Below are 23,571 nucleotides of genomic sequence, written 5' to 3'. Positions count from 1 at the left end.
AGATATGATAAATATAGATCGATAGATATGAGATAGATAGACAGACAGATAGATATGAGATAGATAGATAGATATGATAAATATAGATCGATAGATATGAGATAGATAGACAGACAGATAGATATGAGATAGATAGATAGATAGACAGACAGACAGACAGACAGATGCTTGAAAAAGGTGGTGGATATCACTGAAACGTTGCATTTGAACATGGTTTAAATAAACAGAGTTGTGTTTTTTACTTGAACCCGTGAGTGCTGTTGGATTTATTGCTGGAATTTATGGATGTGGTCTGCGACTGGGACCACGTTTCCTTCCTATTGCACCCGGATTACTATCTCAAGATTTACAGTGGTTGTGCTGTCCTCCGCCATTTGGAAATAGACAGACAGATAGATATGAGATAGATAGATATGAGATAAATAGATAAATAGATAGATAATGTTATTCTCTACATTATATAAAAAGTTTTAGCAAATGACAGTGTCCATTTAGGTGCCATGATTGTCACACTGGGTTTAGTACTTGTTTATATCGTACAATGTGGATGTACATGTGTTCTCTTGAAAAATGATCTTGCCTCTCGTTTGTCTGGGCAGAGAATGGTATAATTCCACTTGGACGGCTGACAGCACCTTTCAATGTCATGTGCAGCTGTGTCAAGGCTGGCTCCATGAGCTATAATGGTCACAAATATGATTAACAAGCCGATCTTTGTTCTCTAATGACTACTATCAGGCGGCCAATGGAGACTTACACTAGACTTACAAAGCATTTATCTACCATTATCCTCTGTGCTCTATCCTCTAGACGATGTACAGTACATTGCTCTTTCAGTGAGACTATATTATATAACTAAAGCAACACAGGTGGAAAATTGTGCAATTCCAGATACTATGTTACATAGATGTTACACGGAAAAGAAGGAAGGAGTCATGTCAAGTCAATGTATACAAGAATATGAAAAATTACAAAATGTAGTTAATAATAGTAATAATAAAAACTGTGTTAATAATTTTTTTTATAGTAATATTAATGTTTATATAGCACTTTACAGTTTTGAGGGTAGAAGTAAAAACAAATATCAGACATAACAAAATTATACACTGATCATTCAAACAAGAGGAGTGAGGGTCCTGCTCACAAGAGCTTCCCATCTATGAGACAAGAGTAAACAATCGATGAGATAATTTGAGGTGATTGGAATAAATATTACATCATTTATATTTTTTTACAAAAAGGTCATTTAGTTTATTGTTTGTAATTTTTAACTTCTAGAGGACATGCAACAAAGTATGTTGCTGTGCCCTGGTACTTACCCAAAATGGTGATCGGAACAAGCCAGCTTCTGTGGTCACCGGGACCTCATGGATAATGGAGAACATTAGCGATCACGCCATTAAACCTTCAGATGCCGCAACCAATATTGGTCACAACGTCCTAAAGTATCTCCGGGGCTTGGGGGTGGGGGAGAGGGGTACTCATCTGACCTACCACAGCACAATTGCAGGGGTATGATGAGTCAAGATGGTGGCCATCTGTATGACTTCTGAAAGACTATACAAAAGGATGGCAAATAATGCTGGGTTCACATATGTCCGTCATCCGGCACAGGTAAACTCAGCCTAGATCTCGACGCAACTGATGACAATGTGCATCAGTTGTATGGCATCCGGTGTCCATCGTTTTTGGATGCTGGACATGGGAACGCAGCAAGCTGCGTCACCCTGTCCGATGCCGTTCTCAAGTCCAACCATCCTGCGTCAAACTTGAGACACTGGGTGATTGTGTACTGTCCCATTCAAATGAGTGAGATCAGTTCTAGCATCAGTTTCCCTCCAGTGCACGCCAGAGGGAAACTATGCTGGATGCCGGACATATGTGAACCCAGCCTTACACTGATCAGTGCTAGGCAAATGCATAGCACTGAAGAGTAAATCAATCAATAGATTGCTATAAATAGTCCCCTATGGGGATTTAAAAAATGTAAAAAAAATAAAAATGTTTGCAACAAAGTGAATAAGCCCCTCCCCCATTAAAAATTTAATCACACATTTTTCCAATTTTCCTAAAAAAAAATTGAATAAAAAAAATTAATCAATAAATAAATAAAGCGCTGCATGCTGAAATTTCGGAACTATTAAATTGTAACGTTGATTATCCTGTACAGTGAATGGCGTAAACCTTAAAAAAAAATACCAAAGGCCAAAATTGCAGATTTTTGGTCACATCCAATTCCAGAAAAAAATGAATAAAAAAGTGACCAAAAAGCTGGATATATGCAAATGGTGTCTGTACCTGTGTGTGACACTTTATTTACCCCAATATTTATTTTGAACAGCATACAACATTTTTCCCAGGCTGCAATGCAGCCGAGACCTGACTCACTAGTCAGCTGATGACAGGGAGCCTGTCTGCTTCAATGGGTGGAGCGATCGCTTGGTGGGAGAGAGATCAATCTGCAACCAATGCAACAGCTGTAGGCACCCTGATTGAAAACCACATGTCTTTGAATGGATGCAGCTCATTTATGTTTCAATGGGTGGGGTGACTGATGTGTGGGAGGGAGGAAAATGGAATTATGGGATTTGTAGTAAAAAGAAGAAAACTCAAACAGGAAATACCAGGTCACAAAAAGCTAGCCACAGTGTTATGGTAATCTCACAACATAGCCAGAGACCCGAGTGCTGTACTCTGGCATCTCTAGCACTCCCATACAAATGAATGGAGCATGTGCTGTCTGTAGCAGAGGGAGATCGCAGGGGGTATCACCGGCCACACTCCTCGTGATCATACACTTATCCCCTATGTTGTGGATAGGGGATAAAATGTTTTCGCTGGACTTCTACATTTAAAGGGGTATTCTCATCTTCTTAATCATGTCTCTATGTGTAGAACATAGCAACATTAACAAGTTAGCAATTGGCTTAATTTAGCAAACGTTTCGATTCTGTAGATATCTCTTCTTATTTCCCCTCTTGTCGACAGCTTGTAGTCATGGTTCCCATCCAACAGCTCTGCTTTAGAAACAGAGGTAATCAGACCAGCTGGGACAACCCCTTTGAAGATAACTGTGACCAATTTCCATGCAACCACTTACGGTACTGTAACGTCGAGGAGAATATATTTTATTTGGATTGTACACAGTATTGTACCACAGTGGAGTATTCCAATTGTGCACATCTTCACAGGCGACCCCCCCAGACCCCTCACCCAAGTGAACTCCAGAAAAACGGACTACCACCTATTGTGCCTACCTCCAGTTATAAAAGATGTAGGGGCTCACAGGGGGATATACATGGTTAGCCAGTCAAAATGTCATCTGTGACCACAGTAGAGACTCTGCCCAAGGGACTATATACATGGATGTAGATGTAATGCAAAAGCTTACATACAGTCCTGTGCTCTGTCTATATATATATATATATATATATATATATATATATACAGTGATCCCTCAAATTACAATGGCCTCAACATACAATAGTTTCAACATACAATGGTCTTTTCTGGACCATTGTAACTTGAAACCAGACTCAACATACAATGCTATGGAATCTGCGAAACGTGTCAATGGCCGGAAGAACTGACCAATCAGAATGGACATTTACACCTGTACTACTGAAGTGCATGCACTGACTGTCTGGTAGCGCCCCCTACAGTACAGGTAGGTACTACACTACTCTTTAGGTAAGGATTTTGTGTGTACTGTACAGGACCCTGAAGAAGCTCCTGTCCTCTATATCGACCAGTCTTTCCCAACCACAGTGCCTCCAGCTGTTGCAAAACTACAACTCCCAGCATGCCTGGACAGCCTTTGGCTGTCCGGGCATGCTGGAAGTTGTAGTTTTACAACAGCTGGAGTCACCCTGGATGTTAAACACTGACATAGACAGTGATTACAGCTCCCAGCAGATCTTTCTTACTTTTATATGTAAGGATTTGCTTTATCTATATTAGTTATCTACTTATTTTTCTTTAATCCTCCCTTTTTCCTATTTTTGGATGACATTTTGGTGGCTTCAGAACCAATTATCAGGTTTCCATAGAGTTCTGGTCTCAACATACAATGGTTTCAACATACAATGGTCGTCCTGGAACCAATTAATATCGTAACTTGAGGGACCACTGTACTGTGTTTACATGTGTATAATCAATGTATATAGTTGGGAGGATATTGTGCGCTCATAACAACATGTTGACACGTAAACAGCTTGAGATGAAAAATCCAGATTGGAAGAGATGAACATGAATATGTAGGAGTGGAGTTTGGCAGAGAACACTTAACCTGATGCCTATGACAATCTGAACCCGTAATATAGAACAAGATCATTCTAATGAAAACGTATTAAGCCGATCCAGGATTAGTGGACAGGCACAATTCCCTGAATTCCTCATATTATCAAGAGATGAAACATATAGATATAATTATATTTTCTTTTTATCACATTTACTGGAGGTTTCTGCCATGCCATCGGCTGTCCGGTCATGCTGGGAGTTGTAGTTTTGAAACATCTGGAGGTCCGCAGGTTGAAGACCACTGCGGCCTTCGTCATCATCCAGATCCCTCTTTAGTTTTCTACTCTCCTCCCCTCGGTGGGAAGGAAGAGTGAGCTGGTCTGGGCCATCTATGCTGCAGGGACCGTCCGGTGGGGAAGGTTAGTCGTTTCGGGCTGTCCATCTTCACTGGGAGGCCTTCTTCTCCGCTTCGGGCCGGCTCCGGACTAGTGACGTTGCCTTGACGACAATGCACAGGGACGTTCATACGCAGGGACGTCACGGACGAGCTCACCCTTCCTTCCCACCGAGGGGAGGTGAGTAGAAAACTAAAGAGGGGTCTGGATGATGATGAAGGCCGCAGTGGTCTTTAACCTGCGGACCTCCAGATGTTCCAAAACTACAACTCCCAGCATTCTTGGACAGCCGACGGCATGAAATAGAAATTCATAGAAATTCTATAACTGAGCAGCATTTACAATATCTAGTGTAAGCAATACTCTATGAACTAAGTTTTTATGGTAATTTGCTACAAGGTATCAGTCTGGATGAAAGCTATAAAAGCCTACCTGTCATTTCAGGTGACTTTACAGTATACAATGCCCTGTGTCTGTACATGAGGAGCAGCACTACACCTGGCCATTATATAACTTTGAATATGGTATTTCTCATCATATGCATATAGGGTCAGTTCACATGTGCATATTTTCTGCTGCAGATCTGCTGTAGCAGATTTTGTTACCCATTGAAGTCGATGAACAGCAAAATTGGTTGAAGAAAATCAACAGCAGAGCTGCAGCAGAAAATATGCATGTGTGAAACTGACCCATAACCCATACTTTGTATTTCTCACAAGATCTGCTGGCTCCATCTCTAATTTTCAGTTCTCTCGGAGCTAGTAATACCCTACACACACACACACACACACACACACACACAGAAGAGGAAAACCTGCTCTTTCATATACTTATAGTTCACCTTAAGAAGTAACAGCAACATGAAGGACATTGTGAAGCAGTACTGGGTATAGCATAGCTTCTTTGATGTCACCCATATACCGGACACACAGCTGTGGTAGCAGGGTGTGGTAGAGGGTGTGATGCAGGGCAGATGGATGGAATTACCTTAGGGGCAGATGGCATTAACCCCTTGTATTAGTTACGCCAGGGCCTGGTTTATCCTCAATACTACCCGAAGGTATACTGCTGGATCCTGGAGCAATAATGACTCCAATGCCAAGTTACAGACAACGGTAGCTTTACTGAGTGACAAATGGAACAGTCTATACAGTTCAGCCAGGCCCACGGAGGTGACAAGTGACTTCAGAGACCTTAAGGGCTTGCTGGGACTTGCAGTAGATTTGGACAATTTTAGTGCAGGCCACTCTGACTTGACAATAGATGACTGTGACTGACTTGACTTGAGACTGACAATGCTGTGGTTGTAGCTTACTTACTTGCACCATTTCTCAATGTCACTTCGCATTCCGATCCAATAGAATCTTCTCCTGACACTAGCTTCGGACTTGTGAACTCCAAAGTGTCCCGACTGATCATGATATGCATTGAGGATCATTGCAGCATCTCTTCGGGGAACCAGAATCTGATGAAGTTGATCACCAGAGACTGGATCCAAAGAATTTCGGTACAACAGTCCTTTGTGCACAGTCGCTTCCTCTGTCGCCACAGATGTTTCAGCTCATAATTACACTGGGCCCGGCATAGAGGGTTTGTTGGTACCTTTTTTGCCAGAAGGTAGTCCAACAGATCCCCCATGACTCGAATTTCATCTTGAAGGGTCTTCCAGGTGTACGGGTCTTCCTTAACCTTTTCGGACCTGGGTTCCCCTTCCATCAGGGTGGTCACAACATTCTGGTTCACAAACCATTGATAAAATGGGGGCATCTCCACGTCTTCCCACACGTCTCCGACGGGTGGTTCTTTGCCGGGGATAATTCGAGATAGTACATCGGCATTGACGTTTGACTTGCTGCTTCTGTACTTGATAGTGAAGCTGTAATTGTCCAATCTTGAAGCCCATTGCTGTTCAATGGCACCCAACTTGGCAGTGTTCAGGTGAACTAATGGGTTATTATCCGTGTAGACAGTGAATGGCATGCAGCAAAATAGTCTTTCAACTTTTCGGTCACAGGCCAGATCAGGGCAAGAAGTTCCAACTTGAATGAGCTGTATTTAGCATCGTTCTTCTCTGCCCCTAGTGGCTCTTGAACAGGTGTGAGGGGAGTTCAAGTTTCCTCTAACTCAGTCCCGGAATCAATCACTTTGATAGCCAGTCTTCTGAAAGCGGGAATTAACATGTTGGGGTTTTGGACCTCTAACATTCTCAACCTGGCTTTGTTCCACTTATTATGAGCCCCAACTATAAATCTGTCCATTAACACCTTGTTGCCCTGCTCGGGAGTTATACCATCTAGCTTCTTGACAGTCTCTAGGGCATTCTGTAGGGCTACAGCATACACTCTCAAGGTCTCACCTGGCTTTTATTGCCTTTTTATACAGGCAGAGATGTACCTCTGAAGGAGAATGTGACTCAAATACCTGGTACAGTCCTTCAAAGATCAGCTCTACAGTCGCCTTCTGGAAGGCTGGCCAGGTGCGGACTGGCAAAGACGAACAGACTCTGGATCCTCAAGATGAAGGGGTCTCCATTGTAGGTAGGGAGGACAGGGTTCCCCATGAATACCGGTGCAGATGCTGGAACACCAGGACTGTGGATGTTGACTGCAGGTAGGGCGGGCAGGGTCTTTCTTCTGGAGATGAAGGGGCACTGCCGCCTGGTTGTTCTGCAGAGCTGGGTTCTGACATCTTGTTGATTTTTGAGTGTGCTGTCGCTTTAAGAGAAATAAGGTTTGTTCCCTTTTAAGATGCTTACTGAAGCGCTGCAGCGGCTTTGACTTGACCAATGGGGGTACTGTAATGGATGCTCCCCCTCTATTATGCAGGCACCCAGTTATGGATAGTCTTGCGAATAGACTTGTGGGCACCAACAGGTTAATGCTGACAGCTACTGGCACCGGAGACTTAATACGGACAATAGTTGGTGTTTGCAGAGTCTGCGCTACAGCGGGTGCTTGACAGATAACAGCAGAGACGAGCGCAGCAGCCGGAGATTCCAATATGGCTTCACCCAGGGAACTTCCAGTTTTGGTCCGGTCAGCATAATCTTCCCCTGTGCAACACAGGGCAGCTCTTTGGTTCCTCTGCGTTGTACTGAAGAGGCATCATCGCTGGGACTGATGGGGCAGAGCTGCAACTGCTCGCACGCGCGGGAAGCACCGGACCAAGTTAACCTTTTCAGGTACCGACTCTCTACAGTTCACAATGGCAAACAGTCTTTTCTTCACTTCCCCCTCTATTTCACAAGCGCCTCGGGTAAAACACTTTTCACATAAGTTGTGGTAGAGGGTGTGATGCAGGGCAGATGGAATTACCCTAGGGGCAAATGGCATTAACCCCTTGTATTCGTGATGTCAAGGCATGATTTATCCTCAATACCACCAAAAGGTATACTGGATCCTGGGCTAGGCACGAGGCAATAATGACTCTGACGCCAAGTTACGGACAATGGTAGCTTTACTGAGTGACAGATGAAACAGTCTATACAGTTCAGCCAGGCCCACAGAGGTGACCAGTGACTTCAGAGACCTTAAGGGCTTGCTGGGACTTGCCGTAGATTTGGACAGTTTTAGTGCAGGCCACTCTGACTTGACAATAGATGACTGTGGCTGACTTGACTTGAGAATGACAATGCTGTGGTTGAAGCTTACTTGTAGAATTGTGGCTGCTTGACTGACTTGAGGCCTCCTATGGACTCCAGATATGCTCTAGGACTTGACTGCACTGAACCTCAGCAAAGAGTCGGGAACTAAGAGAGAGAAGAGACTCCTCCCAGAGCTTTTATGGGGGGGGGGGAGACTCTGGTGGGGTCCCACTGGTCACCCTTAAGTCACCCAGTCACTGATACCTCCTGGGTAACAATCACATGACAACTCGCATGACAACTGGTGATCACAGTTTAACCTTTCTTAAAGATACAACATTCTTATATACATAACATAGGGGATAATATATATTATAGCACACTGTAATGTCCACTTATTTGTTGTTGTATTTTTCTGTTTAGGTGTGTATTCACACACTAGTTTGTTCAGGGCAATTTGCTGTTCCACCTGGATAGGGAATAGTTAATGCTCTGAGTGAATGAGAACTCAGGTGGAGTTATTTAGCCAGAGTAATCCTGCATTCTGGTGCTGGTTATTCAGTGCAATACTATGATGGATGTTAGTTTAATGCCACCATGTCTGTTTGTGCAATACACTTCCATGTCTGCTTGAGCTTGCACCTTGTATTTATCTTGTGATATTATCTGAGTTTTATCCATGGTTAAATAGTCTTGTTTATTAGATTTTAGTCTGTGTTATATTAGTCAGTTTTAGGATTATGTCTGTTCAGCTTTGTCAGTGTTCACACTGGGCCTGAGTCTTGCTTGTTACGTGTGCCCTGTATATTTATATCTGTTTGATTTTCTGGAGTCTATTCAGACTTATCCAGTTCTAGTCTTGTATATTGAGAAATATCCTGTCTAGTATCCTGACCAGTGTTCCTCTACATTGTAGAGTTTGGTGTTCGTGTATCCTTTTTATGCAGTCCAGTTTTGTATGGTCTGTTTTCCAGTGTGTGAACAGTGTTCTATGTTATAGTTCCAATAGAAAGGAAAAAAGGATGGCACTCGCAGGTGGGATGTAAAAAACTTGGATTTATTCAGTCACATAAGTCAGGCGGGTACAATAGTATGGGAAGGAGCAGATGGAATGGAACAACGTCTGTTTTGCGGCCACCTGCCGCTTCTACTGGTTCCATTCCATCTGCTCCTTCCCATACTATTGTACCCGCCTGACTTATGTGACTGAATAAATTCAAGTTTTTTGCATCCCACCTGAGAGTGCCATCCTTTTTTCCTTTCTATTGGAACTATTGCGTACTGCCGGTTGCCTTTCTGTTTAGAGCACCGCTGAGAGTGGACCTCGCTGGGAATCGCACCTGCACCTCTGGGGAACCTGATTGTTTAGAAGCCTGTAGTGCCATCCTCCACCTTTTTCCTTTGAGTGTTCTATGTTACCTGTTGAGTTTTAGTGTTTTGGCTCTCCGTTCTTCCACTATCCCCTTCACCATCTCCTGGATTCTGCTGTATACTCATATCATGCCTAGTCTTGTTCATTTTTATCATGTCTGGCGTTTGTCTGTTTTCTGGTTTAGTGAACTGTTTGTTAATTCACTATTTTCTGTTCTGTTTGTAAGTTCTACCTGTTAGTATTTGTATTGTCTAGTAGTTTTCCGTATCACGCCAGTGACCGGCTATGTTTATTATTTGTTTTTACGCCACTGCACTTTAGCGCAGGAAGGGACTGGCTCCCAGTTGTCGATTCACCGTTTAGGGTGAGTGGGCAAGTAGGCAGGGAGAGATGTTTTAGGGTCAGTTTAGGGCTCACTCTCCCTGTCCTCCCGGTCAGTCCGTGACACACACCCTAAGAAGTGACAGCAGCATGGAAGACATTATGGAGCAGTACTGAGCTAATCTGTGAAACAAGCTCTGGGTGAGATCTAAGCATCTGTGTAGTCTCCCTGCAGTCGATTTGTCTGCCTCTAGCTTTTTCCAGTTAAAGGGGTACTCCGGTGAAAACCTTTTTTCTTTTAAATCAACTGGTGGCAGAAAGTTAAACATCTATTTAAAAATCTTAATCCTTCCAGTACTTATTAGCTGCTGAATGCTACAGAGGAAATTCCTTTCTTTTTGGAACACTGATGACATCACGAGCACAGTGCTTTCTGCTGACATCTCTGTCCATTTTAGCAACCATGCATAGTAGATGTATGCTAAGGGCAGCATGGTGGCTCAGTGGTTAGTACTGCTGCCTTGCAGTGCTGGGGACCTGGGATCAAATCCCACTATGGACAACAATAAATAAAGCGTTATTATTATTATAATAACATCAGCAGAGAGAACTGTGCTCGTGATGTCATCAGAGAGCATTCCAAAAAGAAAAGAATTTCCTCTGTAGTATTCAGCAGCTAATAAGTACAGGAAGGATTAAGATTTTTTAATAGAAGTAATTTACAACTATGTTTAACTTTCTGCCACCAGTTGATTTAAAAGAAAAAAGGTTTTCAAAAAAGGAGTACCCCTTTAACCCCTTAAGGACTCAGGTTTTTTCCGTTTTTGCACTTTCGTTTTTTCCTTCTTACCTTTTAAAAATCATAACCCTTTCAATTTTCCACCTAAAAATCCATATTAGGGCTTATTTTTTGCATCGCCAATTCTACTTTGCAGTGACATTAGTCATTTTACCCAAAAATGCACGGCGAAACGGAAAATAAATCATTGTGCGACAAAATCGAAAAAAAAACGCCATTTTGTAACTTTTGGGGGCTTCCGTTTCTACGCAGTGCATATTTCGGTAAAAATTACACCTTATCATTATTCTGTAGGTCCATACAGTTAAAATGATACCCTATTTATATAGGTTTGATTTTGTCGCACTTCTGGAAAAAATCATAACTACATGCAGGAAAATTTATACGTTTAAAAATGTCATCTTCTGACCCCTATAACTTTTTATTTTTCCACGTACGGGGCGGTATGAGGACTCATTTTTTGCACCGTGATCTGAAGTTTTTATCGGTATGATTTTTGTTTTGATCGGACTTTTTGATCACTTTTTATTCATTTTTTAATGTTATAAAAAGTTACCAAAATACGCTTTTTTGGACTTTGGAATTTTTTTGCGTGTACGCCATTGACCGTACGGCTTAATTAATTATATATTTTTATAGTTCGGACATTTACGCACGCGGCGATACCACATATGTTTATTTATTTATTTTTTTACACTGTTTTATTTTTTTTATGGGAAAAGGGGGGTGATTCAAACTTTTATTAGGGAAGGGGTTAAATGACCTTCATTAACATTTTTTTTTACATTTTTTTGCAGTGTTATAGGTCCCATAGGGACCTATAACACTGCACACACTGATCTCCTATGCTGATCACTGGCGTGTATTAACACGCCTGTGATCAGCATTATCGGCGCTTGACTGCTCCTGCCTGGATCTCAGGCACGGAGCAGTCATTCGTCGATCAGACACCGAGGAGGCAGGTAAGAGCCCTCCCGGTGTCCGATCAGCTGTTCGGGACGCCGCGATTTCACCGCGGCGGTCCCGAACAGCCCAACTGAGCAGCCGGGATACTTTCAGTTTCACTTTAGAAGCGGCGGTCAGCTTTGACCGCCGCTTCTAAAGGGTTAATACCGCACATCGCCGCGATCGGCGATGTGTGGTATTAGCCGCGGTCCCGGCCGTTGATTAGCGCCGGGACCGACGCGATATGATGCGGGATCGCGGCGCGATCCCGCTTCATATCGCGGGAGCCGGCGCAGGACGTAAATATACGTCCTGCGTCGTTAAGGGGTTAAGTCTGGAGTGACATCCACTGTGATCTTTCCTTAACTGCAGGTACTACTACTCCCAACATGGAGCACATTCTGCTCAATGCTGGCAGCTTTAGTACCTGCATTAATAGACAGATGGCAACAGGTGTTGCACTCACTGTGATCTTTCCTTTAATGCAGGTACTACAGCTCCCAGCATGGAGCAGAGTGTGCTCCATGTTGGGAGTAGTAGTACTTGCAGTTAATGACAGATCACAGCGGGTGTCACTCCTGACACCTGATGCGATCGTCCTATCTATTGCAGAGATGCAGAGTGGCTCTCTACAGCAATCGCATCTCTATACTATACTCCGGCCGGCCAGTGATATGAATAGAACATCACTGATTGGCTGCAACCATCCCCACTCTGGGCGAAAAATATGAATGAGTGATGTGAATTTCTATTCACATCACTGGCCGTATATAGACACGGAGTACAGAGCAGAGATGCGAGCGCTGTATAGAGCCGCTCCGCATCTCTGCAATAGATAGGACAATTGCATCGAGTGTCAGGAGTGACACCAGGGGAGATCTGTCTATTAGTACAGGTACTACTACTCCCATCATGGAACAGTCTGTCTATTAAAAAAATAGAGAAAAAAAAGTGAAACACACACACTTTATTAAAAATTTATTAAAATGTTGTTCTAAGAAATAAAAATTTTGTTAAATACATTTTCAAATACAAAATGCAATTTCCACTCAAATGCAAAAACGCCAGAAAAAACCTCAGACGCAGGAAATTGCACTGGCGGTTTTTCCACACACACACACACACAAAAAAAAAATCAATTGGAAACTTAGCTTAAGGAAGGAAAAACGCATTTTTCGCTGATAAGCTGTATTACAATTTTTTGTATATCAGAAACCTGTAGAAATGTAAATTTCTTTAACAATTAAGGTTTATTTAAATTAAATCAGAAAATCCTGTAAAATCCATGTGTGCTATTATATCCATGCTAAAAGTGCAAATAGGGTCTTGTCAATCTGGTGATCACAGAGGTCACTACTCAAGGCCCCCAGTGATCATCCCTCTATGGCATGTCAGATGTCTGGAATAAGGACAGATGGCTGTTTTAAGCTGTACTTAGCAAGGAAACAATTATGAATTAATTATTAAAGATACATCAAGGAAGCTGGAGCTTGAGTCATAGGCCTCAGTGTCATCTACAAAGCTAATTCATTGTCATCTGTTATAAAGCTGCCATGACTGCGTATAGGAGACAGGTGAACTTCAGTTTTCCCTCTCTAGATGACTTCCAACCTTAGTAAGTGTAACCTTCGATGTGGATGCAAAACTACAATTCCCAGCATGCCCAAAGCCAATTGACTGCATGTAAGAGACAAGTAAATGCTGTTTCTCCAACCTTCGTAAATATCAGCTCTGGTGTGCTGCTCGGCCTAAGTCAGATCCTTAAAAAAAAAAAATTAATGATTTTTAATAAAATAAATAATAATGATAAATTATATCTATCTATCTATCTACAGTATCTATCAATCTATGTTATAAAAAAATATATAAATAGCTTAATGTGTTTCCAAACCAGGGAGCCTCTAGCTGTTGCAAAACTACAACCCCCAGCCAAAGGCTGTCCGGACATGCTGGAAGATGTAGTTTTGCAACCGCTGGTGGCACCCTGGTTAGGAAACACTATGGTTCTCCAGCTGTTGAAATGCTACAACTCACAGCCTATGGCTGTCAGGACATGCTGGGAGTTGTAGTTTCACAAAAGCCGAATGTCTTGTCCAACCAGGGGGCCTCTAGCGGTGTTGCTATCAGTGTGTGAAGAGTGGGAGAAGAGGGTTGCATTGACAATCCAACACAACGGGCAGCACATTGAACACATTTTATAAGTGGTCAGAAACTTGTAAATAACTCATGAAAGAATAAAGTTACGTTAAAACCAAGCACATCATTGTTTTTCTTGTGCAATACCCAATAAGTCTGATGTGTCACATGACCCTCTTCCTATTGAAAAAACAAAAGTTGTATTCAAAATGGCCGACTTCAAAATGGCCGCCATGTTCACCACCCATCTTGAAAAGTTTCCCCCCTCACATATACTAATGTGCCACAAACAGGAAGTTAATATCACCAACCATTCCCATTTTATTAAGGTGTATCCATATAAATGGCCCACCCGGTACAATTTGCCCTTGCTGTGATGGCTACCTCTCAAGGCTGCAACCAAAACCTTTCTTGAAACGGAACCACAAAACATCTAATAAAGTGAATGTATAATGATGCAAACAATTTTGGTGCACTGCAAGAATAAAAGTGATAACAAAATTAATAAATAAATATATTATTATTATAAATAAATACCGTATTTATCGGCGTATAACACGCACTTTTTAGGCTAAAATTTTTAGCCTAAAGTCTGTGTGCGTGTTATACGCCGATACACCCCCAGGAAAGGCAGGGGGAGAGAGGCCGTCGCTGCCCGCTTCTCTCCCCCTGCCTTTCCTGGGGTCTAGAGCGCTGCTGTCGGCCCTTTTCACCCCCTGGTTATCGGCGCCGCTGCCCGTTCTGTCCCCCTGACTATCGGTGCCGGCGCCGATAGCCAGGGGGAGAGAAGCGGCGCCGACAGCCAGGGGGAGAGAAGGGGCAGCGGCACCCATTGCCGGCGCCGCTGCCCCGTTGCCTCCCCCCATCCCCGGTGGCATAATTACCTGAGTCGGGTCCGCGCTGCTCCAGGCCTCCGTCGTGCGTCCCCAGCGTCGTTGCTATGCACGGCGCGGCACTCTGACGTCATGCGCCGCGCCGTTCAGCGCATAGCAATGACGCCGGGGACGCACGACGGAGGCCTGGAGCAGCGCGGACCCGACTCAGGTAATTATGCCACCGGGGATGGGGGGAGGCAACGGGGCAGCGGCGCCGGCAATGGGTGCCGCTGCCCCTTCTCTCCCCCTGGCTGTCGGCGCCGCTTCTCTCCCCCGGCTATCGGCGCCGGCACCGATAGTCAGGGGGACAGAACGGGCAGCGGCGCCGATAACCAGGGGGTGAGAAGGGCCGGCAGCAGGGCTCTAGACCCCAGGAAAGGCAGGGGGAGAGAAGCGGGCAGCGACGGCCTCTCTCCCCCTGCCTTTCCTGGGGGTATATCGGGGTATACACGCGCACACACGCACCCTCATTTTATCATGGATATTTGGGTAAAAAACTTTTTTTACCCAAATATCCTTGGTAAAATGAGGGTGCGTGTTATAGGCCGGTGCGTGGTATACCCCGATAAATACGGTAACAATAATGATGATAATAATAATAATTATTATTATTTTGAAATCTATTAAAATTGCACAAGGCAAAAAAGGAAGAGATTAATTTTTGACTGTTGTCGCCTTCATGACTAGATCACAGAGAATGGAATCCTCCCTGGACATTTGCATTGAAATGATTATGCTAAAGACTTAAAAAGCAATCAGATTCAGGAGCGGCAGCACACCCTCCGTGCAGACTGGATTCACAGCGCGCTACTTGATACGCCACAAAACCAGAGCGAGAGCAAATGAATCTGGACCATCTGTGTGCAACAAATGCCAGTGGGACAAAGACTCTTCCACAGGCCTGCTTCTCTACAATGAAATGACAGGAGAATAGGGGCGGCTATCTGTTAGTCGAAAAACATTTATCTGCGAGCTCTTTCTACGTTGCAGTCCTGTACAGAGTTCCGTTTACAAGAAAAAAGAAACAATGAAGATCAATATATAAAAATTTAGAAAAAATAAATATTTATTCCTCTGACATAAGTGAATAAATTTGCACTTTATTTTGGATAATTGAGTGCTGCGCCATTTTTTTTTTATGGTTATCTACAAGGGTGCTGGGTGCCGGTGCCCTTGTAGATAACCATAAAAAAAATTAATTGGATTGGCTAAGTCGTGCTGCAAATTTTTTTTTTTGATCTCCATAGATATATATTTATATATATATAAAAAAAAAAAAAACACACAGAAAAATAGCCAGCACAACTACCTAATACACGGGCACACATCGCTGTAGCAAATACAAAGTATACATAAGTATACAAGTATAAAAAAGTATACATAAGTATATAAGTAAAGAGTGAGCTAAGAGCCTCCATTTTTTGACCAAGAGTGCTGCTGCAGCCTTCTTTTTGTATAAGATTATATATATATATATATATATATACCGTATTTATCGGCGTATAACACGCACTTTTTAGGCTAAAATTTTTAGCCTAAAGTCTGTGTGCGTGTTATACGCCGATACCGCCCCAGGAAAGGCAGGGGGAGAGAGGCCGTCGCTGCCCGCTTCTCTCCCCCTGCCTTTCCTGGGGTCTAGAGCGCTGCTGCCGGCCCTTCTCACCCCCTGGTTATCGGCGCCGCTGCCCGTTCTTTCCCCCTGACTATCGGTGCCGGCGCCGATAGCCAGGGGGAGAGAAGCGGCGCCGACAGCCAGGGGGAGAGAAGGGGCAGCGGCACCCATTGCCGGCGCCGCTGCCCCGTTGCCTCCCCCCATCCCCGGTGGCATAATTACCTGAGTCCGGTCCGCGCTGCTCCAGGCCTCCGTCGTGCGTCCCCGGCGTCATTGCTATGCGCTGAACGGCGCGGCGCATGACGTCAGAGCGCCGCGCCGTGCATAGCAACGACGCTGGGGACGCACGCCGGAGGCCTGGAGCAGCGCGGACCGGACTCAGGTAATTATGCCACCGGGGATGGGGGGAGGCAACGGGGCAGCGGCGCTGGCAATGGGTGCCGCTGCCCCTTCTCTCCCCCTGGCTGTCGGCGCCGCTTCTCTCCCCCTGGCTATCGGCGCCGGCACCGATAGTCAGGGGGACAGAACGGGCAGCGGCGCCGGTAACCAGGGAGTGAAAAGGGCCGACAGCAGCGCTCTAGACCCCAGGAAAGGCAGGGGGAGAGAAGCGGGCAGCGACGGCCTCTCTCCCCCTGCCTTTCCTGGGGGTATATCGGGGTATACACGCGCACACACGCACCCTCATGTTATCATGGATATTTGGGTAAAAAACTTTTTTTACCCAAATATCCTTGGTAAAATGAGGGTGCGTGTTATAGGCCGGTGCGTGGTATACCCCGATAAATACGGTATATATATAATCTGTCAGTGTTCCTTAACCAGGGTGCTTCCAACTGTTGCAAAACTACAACTCCCAGCATGCCCGGACAGCCGTTGGCTGTCCGAGCATGCTGGGAGTTGTCGTTTTGCAACAGTTGGAGGCACGCTGGTTAGGAAAGACTTATCTAAGAGAATATCACAACATAGATAGAAAGAGCAGTGGCGTACCTAGAGCAATTGGCACCCGGGGCGGACCCATTGTTTGCCCCCCCACACACACACGCGCACCCCCTTAATTACACCCCCTCCCTCCCCCCCCCCAGGGACAGACTGACAACACTCGGGGCCCCCCGGACCAAAAAAAGGCAAGGGCCCCTGCTAGTCTCTGCAGCTCGTCAATCTTCTGCCACGCTCCTATTCCACCCAAATCTCACACACAATAAACTAAAATTTATATATGTAAGAAACACTTTAACGTAGGTAAATTTCCATGACCAATAATACTGGTATACAAGGAGTAAATATATACCATCACACAATAACTGGATAATACCGCCATACTGTATAAAACCACTATATACAGACCAGTATACTATAAAGAATCTGTATACAATATAAGTGATTATCTACAGGACCATATGGTGGTAGATAACAGCTGTACACACAATGTGTACACCATATAAGTGATTACAGTTACATTTTGGGACTCACAATTACGTCTTTTCTGATCAGCGGCGTCCTCTTTCCTTTTCTTCTCCGTCCGGATAAGACCGCCATGTGGATCTCTTAACATCTGCAGAAAAAAACATGTCAGACTCTGCATATATTCAGTGCCCTCCCCTCCTCTACACAATCTTCCCATCTATAGGCCCACAAACTGTAATAATGCCCTCCTTGGTGTCCTGCACAGTAAAAGGGCAGGTAGGTAGCCAGGTAACCCCCTCTTTTCCATAGGTATATGCAGAGTTACACCCCCCCCTCTTTCCCATAGGTATATGCAGAGTTACACCCCCCTCTTTCCCATAGGTATATGCAGAGCTACGCTACACCCCCCTCTTTCCCATAGGTATATGCAGAGTTACACCCCCCCTCTTTCCCATAGGTATATGCAGAGCTAAACCCCCCCTCTTCCCCATAGGTATATGCAGAGCTACACCCCCCCCTCTTTACCATAGGTATATGCAGAGCTACATCCCCCCCTTGTTATGATTCGGCTACCTGGATGTGGATCCTCTGTGTCAGCGAGGGATTGGCGTGGACCGTGTCGGTGGACCGGTTCTAGGTTGCTACTGGTATTCACCAGAGCCCGCCGCAAAGCGGGATGGTCTTGCTGCGGCGGTAGCAACCAGGTCGTATCCACCGGCAACGGCTCAACCTCGCTGACTGCTGAGAAGGCGTGGGACAGAAGGACTAGGCAGAGGCAAGGTCAGACGTAGCAGAAGGTCGGGGCAGGCGGCAAGGTTCGTAGTCAATAGCAATAGCAAGAGGTCAGGTACACTGGTAAGGCAAACACTGTAACGCTTTCTCTGGCACAAAGGCAACAAGATCCGGCAAGGAAGTGAAGGGGAAGTGAGGTTATATAAGCAGGGAGCAGGTGGAGGCTAATTAGACTGATTGGGCCAGGCACCAATCATTGGTGCACTGGCCCTTTAAATGTTAAAGAGCCGGCGCTCGCGCGCCCTAAAGAGCCGACCGCGCGCGCCGGGACAGCAAAGACGGGGAACGAGTCTGGTAAGCGGGCCGGGATGCGAATCGCGAGCGGGCGCGACCCGCATCACGGATCGCATCCCAGCTAGGGACATTATCGCAGCGCTCCCGGTCAGCGGGTCTGACCGGGGCGCTGCGAACAGGAGAACGCTGCGAGCGTTCCGGGGAGGAGCGGGAACCCGGAGCGCTCGGCGTAACAGTACCCCCCCCCCCCCCCCTTGGGTCTCCCCCTCTTTTTAGAACCTGAAAATTTGTGAATTAGGTCCTTGTCGAGAATGTTATCCTCGGGTTCCCATGACCTCTCCTCAGGGCCGCAATTCTCCCAATCTACAAGAATTTTTTTTTTACCTCTGACCGTCTTAGACGCGAGAATTTCTTTAACCGAGAAGACATCTGAGGACCCGGAGAAAGGAGTAGGAGCAACAACCTTGGGAGAGAAGCGGTTAAGAAGCGGTTAAGGATAAGCAGTTTAAGGAGAGAGACATGAAAAGCGTTAGGAATACGGAGAGAAGGGGGAAGAAGCAGTGTAGGACACAGGATTGATTTGGCACTTGATTTTAAACGTGATCCCAGTTTATAACTGGGGACACGGAAGCGGATATACTTGGCGGAGAGCCACACTTTGTCTCCAGGAACAAAGACAGGAGGAGTTCTTTTTTTGTCGGCATGCTTCTTCATCCGGGATGAGGCCTGTATGAGGGATTTTTGAGTCTCTTTCCAGATGGTGGAGAAGTCCCGGGAAACCTCATCAACAGCGGGCAAACCAGAAGGCGTGGGAGTGGGGAGGGGGGGGAAGAGGGTGAAGCTTGGCACGGGGCAGAGTGTTACCAGGACGGGGGCTATGAGGAGGAGACACAGCATATTCCTGATAGGCCTTGGGGAGACCAAGTAAAGGAGGAGACACTGAGGTTTGACTGACGGGACTGGGAGCAGACGTGAGGCATTTTTTGTGGCAAGAAGCACCCCAGCTCTTGATCTTCCCGGTGGTCCAGTCAAGGGTAGGAGAGTGGCGTTGGAGCCATGGCAGACCGAGGAGGACTTCAGAGGTGCAGTTGGGCAAAACAAAAAGTTCAATTTTTTCGTGATGCAGTCCAATGCTCATGAGCAGGGGTTCTGTGCAGTAACGCACAGTGCAGTCCAATATTACTCCGTTGACCGAGGAAATGTAGAGCGGCTTGGCGAGACGGGTCACAGGGATGTTGAACTTATTAACAAAAGAGGCCAAAATAAAATTTCCCGCAGAACCAGAGTCCAAGAAGGCCACAGCTGAGAAGGAGGAGTTGGCAGAAGGAGAAATCTGTACGGGCATAGTGAGACGTGGAGAAGCAGACTTCAGACCAAGAGACGCCACTCCCACGTGAGCTGGGTGCGTGCGTGCGTTTCCCACACGTGGAGAACGAATAGGGCAATCCACCAAATGTTCGGTACTAGCGCGGTACAGACATAAATTTTTATCTCTGCGGCGAGTCCTCTCCTCATGGGTCAGGCGAGACCGATCCACTTGCATAGCCTCCTCGGCGGGAGGCACAGGGGTAGATTGCAAAGGATACTGTGAGAGAGGTGCCCAGAGCGGTGTGGCCCATGACAGGGCCTTCCCAGACAGGAGACCACGGCAGAGTCTAGAGTCCCCATCAAATTTGTCCGGCAGGGACAAGCGGAGGTTAGGAGCGGCCGCTCGCTGTGGAGGAGGTGCAGGAGCCGGCGGAGGAGATGGTTGTTGCTGTAGCTGTGACTGAAGTTACTGTAGCATGGCGGTCAAGTCCGACAGCTGGTGACCTTGTTGGGCGATCAGTCAGGATTGCTGGGCGACCACCGTGGATATGTCAGCGAGACTTGGCAGCGGCACCTCAGCGGGATCCATGGCCGGATCTACTGTTATGATTCGGCTAGCTGGATGTGGATCCTCTGTGTCAGCGAGGGATTGGCGTGGACCGTGTCGGTGGACCGGTTCTAGGTATTCACCAGAGCCCGCCGCAAAGCGGGATGGTCTTGCTGCGGCGGTAGCAACCAGGTCGTATCCACCGGCAACGGCTCAACCTCGCTGACTGCTGAGAAGGCGTGGGACAGAAGGACTAGGCAGAGGCAAGGTCAGACGTAGCAGAAGGTCGGGGCAGGCGGCAAGGTTCATAGTCAATAGCAATAGCAAGAGGTCAGGTACACTGGTAAGGCAAACACTGTAACGCTTTCTCTGGCACAAAGGCAACAAGATCCGGCTAGGAAGTAAAGGGGAAGTGAGGTTATATAAGCAGGGAGCAGGTGGAGGCTAATTAGACTGATTGGGCCAGGCACCAATCATTGGTGCACTGGCCCTTTAAATCTTAAAGAGCCGGCGCACGCGCGCCCTAGGGAGCGGGGCCGCGCGCGCCGGGACAGCAAAGACGGGGAATGAGTCTGGTAAGCGGGCCGGGATGCGAATCGCGAGTGGGCACGTCCAGCATCGCGGATCGCATCCCGGCTAGGGACATTATCGCAGCGCTCCCGGTCAGCGGGTCTGACCGGGGCGCTGCGAACAGGAGAACGCTGCGAGCACTCCGGGGAGGAGCGGGAACCCGGAGCGCTCGGCGTAACACCCCTCTTTCCCATAGGTATATCTAGGGCTGGGCGGTATACCGGTTTATACCGAATACCACATTTTTTGGCTGCACGATATGAATTTTCCCCCATACTGCAATACCGGTTGGGCCCCTCCCCCTCGGGAATGTATTATCAGCCTAGCACAGCGCTGTCCCCACATCGGGGAACTGATCCTATGTTACCCGCCAGCACTGTTCTGCTCCCTCCCAATTAATGATCAGCCCAGCTGGGTACTACTCACATATGTCAACACTGCACTCCTCCTCTTTGTTGGGGGCCGCCGACCGCTGGAACTCTATACTGTACGCCAGTGGTCTCCAACCTGCAGACCTCCAGATGTTGCAAAACTACAACTCCCAGCATGCCCGGACAGCCGGCGATGGAACTCTCTGTACACCAGTGGTCTCCAACCTGCGGACCTCCAGTTGTTGCAAAACTACAACTCCCAGCATGCCCGGACAGCCAACGGCTGTCCGGGCATGCTGGGAGTTGTAGTTTTGCAACAGTTGGAGGTCCGCAGGTTTGAGACCACTGCTGTACGCTGTATACCTACGCCCGGGCTGCAAAAGATACAGAAAATAAACTTGTCGGCCGCACGCTGGGGACGGGAACGCCAGACAGCCATCAGCCTATCTTCGGCCGGCTTCTTACATGACAGTGGGCTCAGCCTATCACTGGCAGGGGTGGGGCATCGCTTTGGCCGGTGATAGGCTGACGGCTGTCATATGTCAAGCACTGCCCCCCTCCTCTTTGTTGGAGGCCGCCGGCGATGGAACTCACTGTACGCCAGTGGTCTCAAACCTGCGGACCTCCAGCTGTTGTAAAACTACAACTCTCAGGATGCCCGGACAGCCGTTGGCTGTCCGGACATGCTGGGAGTTGTAGTTTTGGAACAACTGGAGGTCCGCAGGTTGGAGACCACTGGCGTACAGTGAGTTCCATCGCCGGCGGCCTCCAACAAGGAGGAGGGGGGCAGTGCTTGACATATGTGAGTAGTACCCCGCTGGGCTGATCATTAATTGGGGGGAGCAGAACAGTGCTGGCGGGTCACATGATTTTGGGGGGGGGGAAGCCGAACACCGCGGGCGGGTCACATGATTTTAGGGGGGGGGGATACCTTTATATACCGTGGAACCACCGTAAGTAAAAAAAATACTGTGATACACATATATGGTCATAACGCCCAGCCCTAGGTATATGCAGAGCACCCCCCCTCTCCCCCTTCCCTATAGGTATATGCAGAGCACCCCCCCTCCCCCCTTCCCTATAGGTAAATGCAGAGCACCCCCCCTCTCTCCTATAGGTAAATGCAGAGCACCCCCCCTCTCCCCCCTTCCCTATAGGTAAATGCAGAGCACCCCCCTCCCCCCCTTCCCTATAGGTATATGCAGAGCACCCCCCCTCCCCCCTTCCCTATAGGTAAATGCAGAGCACCCCCCTCTCCCCTATAGGTAAATGCAGAGCATCCTCCCACCCCCTTCCCTATAGGTAAATGAAGAGCACCCCCCCTCTCCCCCCCTTCCCTATAGGTAAATGCAGAGCACCCCCCTCTCCCCCCTTCCCTATAGGTAAATGCAGAGCACCCCCCTATCCCCCCCTTCCCTATAGGTAGATGTAGAGCACCCCCCCTCTCCTCCCTTCCCTATAGGTAAATGCAGAGCACCCCCCTCTCCCCCCCCCCTTCCCTATAGGTAAATGCAGAGCACCCCCTCCCCCCCTTCCCTATAGGTAAATGCAGAGGACCCCCCTCCCTCTCCCCCCCTTCCCTATAGGTAAATGCAGAGCACCCCCACCCTCTCCTCCCCTTCCCTATAGGTAAATGCAGAGCACCCCACCCCTCTCCCCTCCTTCCCTATAGGTAAATGCAGAGCACCCCCCTCCCTCTCTTCCCATTCCCTGTATGTATATGCAGAGCAAAAAAAAAAAAAAAAAGGGATGCTCACCTGATATCCCACGCAGCGATCTCCTCAGCTGCAGGGCCCGTGTCTTCTCCCCTCCAAAGTACAGGCGCCGGATGAGTGACATCACCGGCGCCTGTACTGCGTGCTGCGTTGGGGCAGAGGTCACGTGTAGCGCTGTCTGCTGGGGATCTGGGACGAGTGTCCCGGACCTCAGCAGCGGCGGCGGCGGGTCAGTCCGCCCCTGGCACCCCCCTTGAGAGTGGCACCCGGGGAGGGCTATCCCCCAGCCCCCCCTTGGTACGCCACTGAGAAAGAGAACAGAAGAGAGATGATATTCTGTGTCATGGAAATAT

At 47.1% G+C, this 23,571-nt stretch overlaps 1 protein-coding gene across 3 annotated transcripts in view; it reads right to left on the bottom strand.

The window, feature by feature from the left end:
• The window catches only part of FRY (FRY microtubule binding protein), a 526,666-nt gene that overhangs the window by 462,679 nt on the left and 40,416 nt on the right, over window positions 1–23,571 (bottom strand). The window contains exon 1 of one of the 3 annotated variants that reach the window (XM_056561878.1): window positions 17,748–17,784. The exons of the other annotated variants lie outside the window; for them this stretch is intronic. The gene's annotated coding sequence lies outside the window, so the exon portion shown is untranslated. Of the gene's footprint in view, window positions 1–17,747; window positions 17,785–23,571 lie in introns of those variants that run through there. 3 annotated transcript variants of the gene reach the window in all.

This window comes from Hyla sarda, chromosome 2 (assembly GCF_029499605.1).
Source record: "Hyla sarda isolate aHylSar1 chromosome 2, aHylSar1.hap1, whole genome shotgun sequence".
Lineage (NCBI taxonomy): Eukaryota > Metazoa > Chordata > Amphibia > Anura > Hylidae > Hyla > Hyla sarda.
This window is presented reverse-complemented; position numbering and strand designations above follow the sequence as displayed.